The sequence below is a fragment of the Pongo abelii genome, chromosome 17 (assembly GCF_028885655.2).
Source record: "Pongo abelii isolate AG06213 chromosome 17, NHGRI_mPonAbe1-v2.0_pri, whole genome shotgun sequence".
NCBI classification, from domain to species: Eukaryota; Metazoa; Chordata; class Mammalia; order Primates; family Hominidae; genus Pongo; species Pongo abelii.
In genome coordinates, this window is record NC_072002.2 from 39,464,106 (window position 1) to 39,476,299 (window position 12,194).

At 37.8% G+C, this 12,194-nt stretch overlaps 1 protein-coding gene across 12 annotated transcripts in view; it reads right to left on the reverse strand.

Moving 5' to 3' along the window:
• The window catches only part of ZNF521 (zinc finger protein 521), a 344,704-nt gene that overhangs the window by 221,369 nt on the left and 111,141 nt on the right, over window positions 1-12,194 (reverse strand). The window lies entirely within an intron of this gene.

Here is a 12,194-nt window from a genome sequence, read left to right on the forward strand (position 1 = left end):
GGTGGCCCACCATATCTTCCTTTTGCAAAAGCTTCAGCAGCCTGAACTTCCTTAGCTAAACAGGACCTGCACTTTGAGGTGAGCAGAGACAAAGCAACTTGTGAAAAACTGGAAACAGGAAAAGTGATAAATGATTATGGTAAATGCTGAAAGATTTATGAGTGACAAAAAGAAGACAAACAAGACTGAGAGCCAGATATAAACTTAGCAAGTTATCCATAAAGGAACGTTACCTTATATTAGGTGATTTTAAAAACTATGTTCTCAGCAAATGTGCACTGTTATTTCTGTTGCTTTCTTGATATCCAAGTGGAAAATAAGACCATCTCAAAACAGGTTGTAAAACCTCTTTTTTGCTTTTCATAACCTATTATTCAAGATCAGAAGAAATTTTAAAAGCTTTTCACTCTCCAAAGGAGCACGATTTTTCAAAAAAACACACAAGTAAAGACCATGGAGTGGAGCTGGTGGGGATAGTGTTTCAGTTAGAATAAGAAGCTCAGTTAGAGCATTATTAGAATATTCTAATGGTATTCAATTACAGTATGTTCAAATAAGTTTTTAGATTCTTCAAAGCTGAAGTTCACTAGCAAGCTAAATGATTAACATAAAAGTAGAAACTGGTGAGCATTATGTAAACGAATTCCATGTCTGCTTTCTTTAAGGTAACAAGATTTTACTAGATTGTCAGCCTCTTCCTTATCCACAGGAAACAGATGAGGATCATTCCTTTCCTGCATCTAGAAACTGATGACAACACCATCTCACTATCAATGCCAGATGGCAACCCTCTCACTCTGAGAAAACAACCAAACACCATTCCTGGATCTCTGCCCACTGCAACAAAGCTTCGCCATACAAGTTGAAAATCGCACGATTTTGCATCCTCATTTATATGACTCTATAACCCAACATGTTTCCAGCATAAGAAAGGGTCTGATGGATGTGGATGTGATTTATACTTAAAGTGAATACACCAGGAACATATGCAGATAAACTCAACTCACCACTCAACATACAAAAAAAAAAATTTAACTAAAAGCAAAAAAACTCAATAATGATCTAGTTTTCCCCTTAAAAAAGTGTTGTCACCTAAAGCTAATATACCTGAAACAAATCAAGGTTTCAAATATTTACCCTAATTGAAAAAAAAGGCTATCTATTAAATGTACTCAACATTCTAGGTAAAATCTACCACATTTCACATTTATCTTTCAGGCTTAAATCCTGCTATTTCATTTAAAAAATATTTTCAAACACATCTTCTCATTTATACATTTGGGGAAAACAGTGAATCAGAATTTGTAATGCATCTAGCCTAGAAGGATGTAACTATTGAGCCTGAAAATTGAGCAAGTGAATTTATTATTAAACTGCAGATTGTGTCCAGGTATGATATATTTTTTACAAATACATAAAGAATTATAGCGCAATGGACCATTATAAAAATTATGCAATCCCTAACACCAGGCTTAAATCAGGTTCTTGTCTGTGGTCCATGCCTGACTATATCTATTATATAACTGTTCTCTTAAGCTTGTAAATTTCAATGACATGTCAAGTGAGCTGAAGGTTAGGATCAAGGTTTTAACCAGGATTCAAGAGAGCAGAAACCTTTTCTTTCTTCTTTCCAGTCCCCATTACTTGTCTTTGTAAAGGAAATTACACAAAACCTCCTCTAGAAGTCATAAGGCGTGGGGATTGAGCAGAAGTAAATAGTTTGAGCAAGGAATGATACTTTTAGAAAAATAAATCAAGCTGCCCTGAAAGGCTGATTTCTGTTTTAAAATATAAAATGTAAAACTCTCATTTGCCAGTACTGTAAATGGATCATATTCTCCCAAGAACACACAGGGACTCACTACTCCCAGCAGGTTGGTCCACGCTCTTCAGGTATCAGACTCCTCCAAGACTTCTGTGGTGATGGTCTCCCCGCCAACATACTCTGAGGTCTACCTAAGACTTTGAGAGTTATCCATCCCCATTAACTTAAGCTTTTTGGCAGCCACAGTGCAAACTAAGCTTAAATAGTGAATATAGGTTTAAACGATGTCAATTTCTTTTTACACGTGGAAGAAACTGTAGAAGATTCTTTCAACTCAGGTTCCTGAATCAACTTTAACTTTTTTCCCCTTCGGCACTAAGTGCTACTTACAGGGACTGTCTTTCTGTGTGATGGCAAGTTTTCTGCATTTTAATGTGAAGTACTTAACATGTCCATGTAAATTTTAATTTTTGAAACCAGTCACTTCACTTGAGCTGACTCTCCGAGAGCTGTAGCTCTTACTGCTGAAAAAGCTTTGCTAGAAACCAGCTCCGTGGCCTAAAAATTCTATTTAAAGATGCAAACGTGTGTGCATGGTTAGTGCAGATGTTTTTCTACAGCAACTGTACTTGCTGAGTTTCACCATTTCCATAAAGCACATTAAAACAAGTGTGTGAACACTCCGAGATGAAAGTCTCCAACACTCCTGAGACTTTCAGTGGAAAGTAGAGCCGCCTGACTTTTCTCCAAGCAGACAGGAATGCCCATGATTCAGCAGCCTGAGTAAATAAAAGAGGTCCTTATTTCCTAATTTCGCTGGCTGGCCACACTGCAGCAGCCTCTGTGTTTCTGCCAAAGGGGATGCAGAACTGGAACTACACCCAGCCGCTGAAGGCCTGTCTTTGTTAGCCAGCCAGGCTTTCCGGACCATCTTCTGGCAGCAGAACGGCCATATCCTGCAAGGAAGACCTCCATCTCAGGCTAGGCGCTTCTCTAGTCTGCCTAAAAGGATGAAACAACAGATTTTGCTGGGTCTGTGTTGGAGGAGGACAGCTGGAAACTCAGTTAGCAGCAGAGTAACACCTGTTCAGGCATATTTATGGGGGAAAGTGCTCACTAACAGAAAAGTGAAGTCATACCAGAAGGAGTTATTCCACAGAAAAAAGGCACCAGAACACAGAGTACCTTTGTGACGTGAGCCACCAGCCCCTCGTGTGCCAACCTGGGGAGGAGAAAGCAGAGACTGGACGTGATTTGATCCTAGCTCCTACTGATGGACAGACAAGCACGCAAATCAGGGTCTGAGAGTCTCAGTTTATGGCCTGCCATTGTGGAAGAGAAATGCTGAGGGTTCTGGCCACTTGCTGGTGTTCAAGACTAATCAAATTAGCCAGAAATTAGAAAATAAGATCAAAGGGAGAGGAAGAGAATATGTGCAGAAGGGCTAAACTAATGTTAATGCTTACTTTGTTTATGATTAAGCAGGTCTTAATTTGTGTAGGACATATACTTCCTGAGGACAGGGACCAAGCCTTTCAGAAGATTGATTCCAACACTAGGGGCAATCTGAAATTATTCAAGAGAAACTAATGTAAGAAAGTAGATGAAAATACTTTCTCTGAAGTTATGGCAACTTCTGATAATGTTCTTCATAGGGCCTGGTCTGCATGAAACCGGCTTAACAATATCCTTTTGCTACCTGAGCTTGTTCATTGCAATAGCAGAGTACCCTCTTAACTGCCCATCAGGGACTCAGTATCATGTGTGCTAGTGCCACACAGCAAGATTTCCTTAACAGGGACAGGATTTACATCAATGGTTACTTTTCAAGTGAGGAGAAGAAGCACAAATACTGATGGGTCTGATACTTGTGTAGGAACCAAAAGTCGAGAGGCTGGAGTTTTATTTCTAGCTTCATAACTGACTTAGAGAGTGGCCTGGCTAAGTCATTTAATCTGCCCCTACCTAGGTATTTCACCTGCAATATGAAGATTATAATTCTTGCTACTTACCCTCTGGGGTGTTATAAAGATTAGTGAATGTTTCTAGGGCACCTTATCATGCTGGAAGAAAAGCTGCACATGTAAACAAAAAGATTTATATGTGTTGCATGTATTTCTGTTTCCATGTGTAAGCTTCTATGAATATAGTATAAACATATTTTAATATTTTCTTTCCTTTAATGCAATCTCAGGAATATTAATTTTAAGGACTGACCCAATGGCAATCTACAGTGCCTTAAGCATTCACAGTTGTATACGCAGCTAGCAAGAAAATAAAAGACAAATAGCTAGTGATATCTAAATGCAAATAGACGATAAATCCGTGCTTACTATGTTCCAAGCATTAAATTATCAAACATGGGATATAATCTTGGGTCTTTACAGGCAGGTAACCTTGGCACAAGTGTTTTTCTATGGAATTCTGAAGCCAAGAATGTGGTTTATACCTCTCTTCTCCTTAAAACACGAGCAATACAATCATTGCATTATTTAGCATCATAGTAAGTTAATTCAGTAAATTTTTTTTTGAGGGTCAAACAATAGGGTAAGACTTGAGACCAACAAAATTTCAGGTTTCCCCCACTTGCCTTACATAATTCTTTACTTCTGCCAGCAGGCTATAGGAGCAGTTCTGAAATTTCTAACTAAATAGAATTCACAGTACTTTTTCAGTCATTAGCTACCTGAGACACTTTAACATAAGCTGAAACTCCTGGGGGAGATACACAGGTGTGCACAAATGCTAAGAGAAGTCGGGCTCTACTTAAAGCGGACAATATTTTGAAATGCATGTTTAATAGACACAGATAACAAGGGTACTTGTCATGTTACTTCAATGCCAACACAGTAACAATTTTACACCATCATATTTAAAATCTTCTAACCAAATTACAAAATACATTTTCAAAGCAATGATTTAAATTGCTAAAAGATAAGGTCATGCTAAAAAAAACTATTATGCATTATTACACAATTGCTTCCCTTCATTCTCCATAGAAATGTCAACAGTTTTAGAAAAGCTGTAATTTTAATAACTATCATGCTTCTTTTTTTCAAAAAAAATCAACAGCTCCACATTAAATTCACTCCTTTGTCATATAACTTATTTAACTACTTGAAAACGAATACCGTTTACTGGGTGTTCAAATGAGAAATGTGAACTTTAAAATTATTTATAATTCACAGATGCTTTTAAATTCTGTAATATTTTGAACTGTTCTAGAAGGACCAATTAAATGAATTAACAGTTAGGTTATGAGGAAGAAGGGTGGTCACCCATTAATAACAGCAGCTGTGAAGAGCAGGAATTGGTGCTGCACATTTTTTAACAGTCTTAAGATGAATTCCAGATATCAGAGCTCAAGCTCAGAGGTTTTTTTTTTTTTTTTTTGCCTTCAATACTCCCTAGTAAAAAAGAGGCTCGCTTTCCCCCAACAACACTTTAACACTTCAGATGAGCCAACAAAGAGATAAGGAGTTGTTATCACATCTCCGTGGCTCTCCTTAGGTAATCCTGGGCTTTTCATCCATTCTTTCACCAGACACATTTCGATTGCGTGTGCAGGGAGAAGTACAAATGTTTTGCTTGCTGTTACTTAAAGTTCATTTGAACAGACGGAGCTCAATGAATTCCATCTTCCGCAGCCAAATTAAATAGAAAACAGTGCATTCTTAAGCAGTTCACACTTAACTCCACCTCTCAAATCAGAGGAAAAAGCTGACGTGAAACCAGTTAAAGAACAGTCATCCTCTCTCGCACGGAAATCAAGACATTGTGTTTCTGAAGCCAGACAGAAGGAAAAGTGGTTTCCAATTATGTGGGGGGTGAGAATTGCTTTTCTTTTTCTATCTTTTGGCTCACTTAAAAATATATATAACTAATGATAAGCACCCACCTCTTGGCGTTCAATAATTGGCAACTGTGTATTACACATCTGTTTACAGTGCTGTGACTGAGGGTGTTCTAAACTGTTTAACATGTTGATCTCTCCTTGAATAATGACAGACATCACCAGAGTGGATTTCCTGAGTCTGTATTCTTTTTATTCTCTACTATTTTGAGTTAGAAGGCATTTATTAGTTACTATGTGCTCTTGTGTTTATATATGACCTCATACCACAAAGAATTTAAATCAGTTTTTCATCGCTTTAATTAATTGATTTAATCAAATTTTATTAAGCACCTATTATGTGTTCAGGTCTAATATTGGCTTGTGAACTTTAGAAACTACTTTTTTTTTGAAGTTTTGATTTCCTTGTCTATAATATCAGAAAAATTTCAGCCTGCCTCAACATATGAGGTATTATAAGACTCAAACATAACATTATATGAAGGAGTTTTCTGTACTGCTAAAATCTAAAAATGTATTACATTATTACTACTGCCATGAAAGCCAAAGTTACCTATAAGTGATAAGTGATAAATGATAACTCATAAATGTGAGAACAGCAGAAAGGAATCAAAATTAACCATAATTTAGTTGTTGCAGTTTTCATATTGAGATTCTAAAAATTTTTAATGACTTAAAGGGCATTTCTGTTTATAAATAAAAATAAACAAAAATAAAGAACAACTATTTACCAATGTTATTTAAATAACAATTTAATAGACAATATTATCATTATTAAATTAATATGGATTAATTTACTAACAATATTATTCTTGTTAAACAGTATTAATAAATAAAAATAAACAAAAATATTCCAAAAAAACTCTTCTGAATGCTACTCACAGAAATCTTGAAAATCAATGCACAGCAGTTCATTAGTTAATAGCCACACACACTGGCCAGTTGTGATTAATTCATGAGTGTTGTAAAGTCCACACAACGAAAGGGCCTGCATTCAAAGTCCAGGAGCCACATTCCATAGTGCCAGCACCACTCTATAAGTGACTATTTGGCTTATTTAGAAATTCCTTGAGGCCAATTCTATTTCACTTCAAAATCCTTTGCACTAGTGTGAAATATACGTATTGAGCTTTGAAGGATGGCCTACGCTTTTTAAAAATACTCAGTAAATTTCTCAATGCTACCAAGTTAATCATTAGTGATTTTAAATTAACTTCTTCACTGGGGAAGCAGAAGGTAAAGGGGATTCTTCCACTGAGAAAACTAAGTTTGGAAATGGCTTCGTTAGGGAATGACGGATCTTAGAAACTTCATTTCACCATGTTAATGGTTTTGGAAGAACTGCCATAAACCACCAGAATTTTCAAAAAACGAAATCAAATTCTATTTCAAAGCAGCATCTGGTCTAACAGAATGTTTTGTCTTGTTAAACTAGACTTTACTGACTATTTTTCCAACATGTAGGCTTTGGTCCAAGGCCGGAAAACTTTCAGTCACCAGGAATTATAACAGTCCTGAAATGGTATTTATTGGAGCTGAATTTCACCTGTATTATATTCATGGCAGTAGTAACGCCAACATGAATTTTCGGCAGCCTAAAAAGGCCACACTGTATACTTCACTGCAGACAAGGCCACTAGAGAATACAAAAGTGTTGAAAGGCTAAAATTTAATTAATGAACAATTAGCACCCCCTGTGGGTTCATTGTGCAGTAAAGTGATAAATATGGTTTGCTAATGTAGAAAAAGCTGTTACAAAGATTAGGGGGGAACTATTACTACAATTATCCATATGCCTTTGTATTACAACTGACCTCAGTACTAGTTCTTGATTTGGACATACATGTGTCTAACAAATGACAGGAATTTTTAAGGTCTGTGGCAAATAATCATTTTGAATTTTGTTAAAGCACAGACTGACTCACACAGGTTGTCAGGCTGTTTTCATAGGGTGAAAAAGCCACTGAGATTGCTAGTGAGTACACCTAGCCAACCACCCAGCAGCTGCAACTCAAAGTAGTATCTGTTGTCTGCTCCTCAGTTTTATGCATTTAATGAGGAAATTATATGCTACAGTGGTATTAAGGAATTCAGAGATGAGGGGCCGGGTGCGGTGGCTCACGCCTGTAATCCCAGCACTTTGGGAGGCTGAGGCAGGCAGACTGCCTGAGCTCAGGAGTTCGAGATCAGCCTGGACAACATGGTGAAACCCCGTCTCTACTGAAATACAAAAAATTAGTCGGGCATGGCGGCATGCGTCTGTAGTACCAGCTACTCAAGAGGCTAAGGCAGGAGAATTGCCTGAACCCGGGAGGCAGAGGTTGCAGTGAGCCAAGATCACACCACTGCAGTCCAGCCTGGGTGACAGAGCGAGACTCCGTCTCAAAAAAAAATTAAAAAGGCAACTCAGGGATGTTGGACTATCTTGAGACTTCATGCATAAGAAAGAGTCTACAGTAGGGCCAATCACTAATATGCCTTATACAATAGAATTTTTATAGTGTTTCAACAGAATTATTACCTTTCACATTAACACTTACATGGTAAAACTGAAATGGAAAAATGAGATTGGATTCCAAGTAACCCAAATGATATAAGACAATCCTTTATCTCAAATGAGATAATGTTTATAAAAGTACTATATAAACTGGAAAGCCAAAGCTATTTTCTTAAAATAATCTTTAGTTAGGGTATGACAAAGTATCTCTACACAGGTCATATAAGTACATGTATTCATAGAGTTTTTAAATTTATCTAATTCAGCAAAATATAAAAGAGGCAGTCTGAAAATAAGGCTAATTATCAATTTGAGGACTTTCCAGTTACCCTCTTTGCCCTTTATGTTTTATTTTTCACTTTTGGTTTGATTTTTCTCTTCCCTAGAATCTCCACCTTAGAATGAATATGATGATAACATCCAAGCCCGTTCATTTCATTATTTTTTTCTTGGTAACAGCCCTGGTAATTTATTTATGGGAACCAGTACAGTTAAAATTGTGGCATACTGCATGTGTACGCTTGCATGCTTTTATCCACAGTTGACTAAGTGTTCAGAATAGACTAAGTGATTTATGCCAAAGTAGTTTTTCAAATATTTTAGATAACTCTCACTACAAAAGTGCTAATCATAGTAATTTGTCACTTAATAGGACTAAATATCTGCACAATCATGTCTTTATGAAATATGTCTCTAAGGGAAGACTTTATGATACTACTTTCTACTGATTAATATCTATAATCATATTTTTATTAAATTATATATATGTGTCTATATATAAATAATACATATTATCTGAGATGATACATCTTGGCAAATACTCCAACACCTGTGACAAAATCAGGCCTCAAAAACCCCATGATACCTCCATGTACTAGCATCTTACTTTGCCTCCATCCAAGATACTTTAAAAATAACAAAATAATGTATAAGAAAAGAATCCAAGGCAGTATGGCCACAGTAATGAGACACGTTGCTAATATTCAAAGATATAAAACCTACCAGCACAGTTTTAGAATCTTCACTGACTCAATGCTATCTGTACCAAAGGGCTGTTCTCTGAAATCTTTACAAAGCTTCCTCCCACATCTGAGCTCTGCTTTTTTCTCTTAAGATGACCTGTTGTTTGGCATGGATTGTGCATACCTCTGGGTCTGACTTTAGGGATCAAAGGAAAGAAAATGAGTGAATGTGATTGAAGCCTACACAGAGAAAAGAAAGTCAAGGCTGTCATTCCTAACTTTTCATGTATATATGATATATAAGATTTAAGACCTGTGAGAAATGTGGGCCTTTAGGGGAAAAAAAGTGCTAATTTTACAGATGAACAAATAGGTCAACGAGGATGAGTAACATGTTATAATCTTGTACTAACAATAGTAGTTGACAGTGGCACTGAAACCCACACCCAAATCCCCAGTGCCGAGGCAAGCACCTTGGCTCTACGTATTAGAAAACCCTCAAAGTCCATCCTTCCCAAACTCTCCTCTACTAAAACAACAACAACAACAACTCAAATGCTGAGTTTTTATGGGTAAATGAATAAACCTAAAATGGTGTTTAATATTGTTTTTCTTTTAAAAAAAATTCATTGTTTTTCATATTACTAAACCAATTCATGCTAATTGATGTATGTATTCACACATATACAGAAGAAAACAAAAATTGCCGGACAACTCTACAAACCTATAACTCTCTGTTAACAAGTCATGACAGACAATTTCTTAATTTGATTTCACTGCTGGCTATTGACTAGAAAAATCCTATATACACACATCTCCTTAACAGTGGATCTGTTTGCCTCTCTCCTGTTCTTCCATCCTCTGCTTTGAGCGGGGTGGTATGGTCGGATCAGGTATTGACAAAGCAAAGCAGAAAAAAAGACACAGTCAAACTGGCACTGTGGCCAACTTCACTTTCCTCTCACACCCTTGCCTGTAGGGACATATTCCCTGCCACTGATTCCAATGAAGGATCCTTCTCACCTATCCCTTAAGCCACCCTTCTTCAATTATCATTCCAGCTATCCTGGCTGTACACAACAAAACCAAAGGCTGACCCTCTACCACAGCCAGATGACACAGGGCAGCATTTCTTAGTCTAATCCACCAATCACCAGCAGACCAACTACTTGAACTGCCTGTTAAAAATGCAGACACCTGGACTCCACCCCACGCCTCCTGACCCTGAACTTCTGAGGATGGGGCCCAGAAATCCCCCTTTTTTAGCAAGTTTCCTGAGTCTTCACCTGCATTCCCAAGCTTGAGAATCACCTTAGAATCTTTTCTTTCCCCTGAATCACCTAAGTCCTTGCTTGAAGTTTGCTGCACTCGGCTGTGCCTTTCCTGTGTTTGCTCCTCTGTAATGGAACATCATTGACGGAGGGCTTTTTCGCCCTTATTCAAAGACCAAATTGAATCCCAGTTCTTCCAAGAAGCGGCTTTTACAGAAAGAAAATTAGATCACTATAATTCTTTGCCCTCCTATCCTTTAACAGCCCCCCTCCCACTTTGAGTAGGACTCCATATTTCACATCTTTTCGGTGAAATACTCAATTAGCTCCTGCAAGTAACTTCCTCTCTGTAAGAGTGTTGGCAGCAGCTTGTACATTTCCAGAAAAAGAGAGTGACCATTTTGAAGAGTTATACAGTTCCAAGTACATAAAGGCTGGTATTACATGCTTAGGAAACATAGTTCTGAGTAGACAGCCATGTTTCAAGTGTGTACATGAAAAAGTCTGTCTGCTAAACTTTTGTTGATGATTACTTTCAAGCTGCATTAGCTAGATGAGAAATATTAATACACTATCAAAGGCAGCTCACCCTGCCAACCATTTCAACATAGAAGGTTGTCACAAAACTACAAAGCAAACGAATATCTGGAGTAAGAAGTGAGAAAAGAGGAAGGGAGCTTCCTATATTCAGCAATACTTTCTTTTTCCACTCAGGGAGGCGTTGCTAGAATTGCTGATTAAATGCCTCAAGTTTGGACCTCTCTAGAAATTCTTTGTTCTTTGAACAGGCTATCAGTCTCTTGCAATTTCCGGGGTTCAGAATGTAAGTGTGGTATGCCATACAGTAAATTAAGCCTTCTGCTGTCAGAGCTGGAATTGGAGGGGGGAGGAGAAGGAGGGCTTGATCTCAAGTGATTTTTATTGGCTTCATTTACATCCTGTTTAAGGTCTTCTGAGTAGCTCAAGGTGTCTTATCTCTGGCTACCAGGGGGTATTTTGCAGTCAAAGCAGTTAACATACTTTCTCTCTCCCTCTCCTCCTGTCCCTTTCCCTCAAGCTCTCTTTTTTTTCAAGCCATCTTATCTTATCACACACATCTCTTCAGGCTGAGGAGAACCCATACTTATCAGAAGCAGTGCACTCTATTGTCGTTCAGGGCTGTTAAAGACAAATGATAGTTTAAGTCAAAAGAAAATCAGTTAACCTCTTCTGCACTCCGTTTTGAAATACTCTGGACTGCCTCACCTTTATTAGTGCTAAGTGGTATCAGAAGTGCCCCTCAAATTTCCATGCATACAGAACATCTCATCTCCCCCATCAGAGTAAGAAGACTAGGGACAAAGTTGCTGGTCACAGTTGGACACTGACATCACATAAGGCACTTCTGCCTTTATCAGACTCCTCCCCACTCTTGGGTGACTTATCCATGATCTCACAGGAAGTGGTAGCTTCAAACATCTATAAGGAAAAACAACAACAACAACAAAAACAACAACAAAACCCAGAAACTAAAGGAGAGTAGGGGAAAGTGGGGAACAGTAGTCAAGAGACAAGGAACTTCTCCCCATATATGCCTGAATGCTTACCCACGACACTGACATAAACACGAGAGGGCTGTCAGAAGCATAGGCAGCACGCATCTTCTCTAACAGCAACACAGACACTATTGTTCAAATCTATTAAATCATCACACAATCTGCTAGAGAGCCTGAGTGTTGAAGAGCTTGATCTTCTGTTACAAACTCAGCAACGATAGCCCTTGATTCCGAGTACACATTGGAATCGTCCAAAGAGCTTTTAAAATTACGTACTGGATCCATCCTCAGGCCAATTAAATCAGACTCTC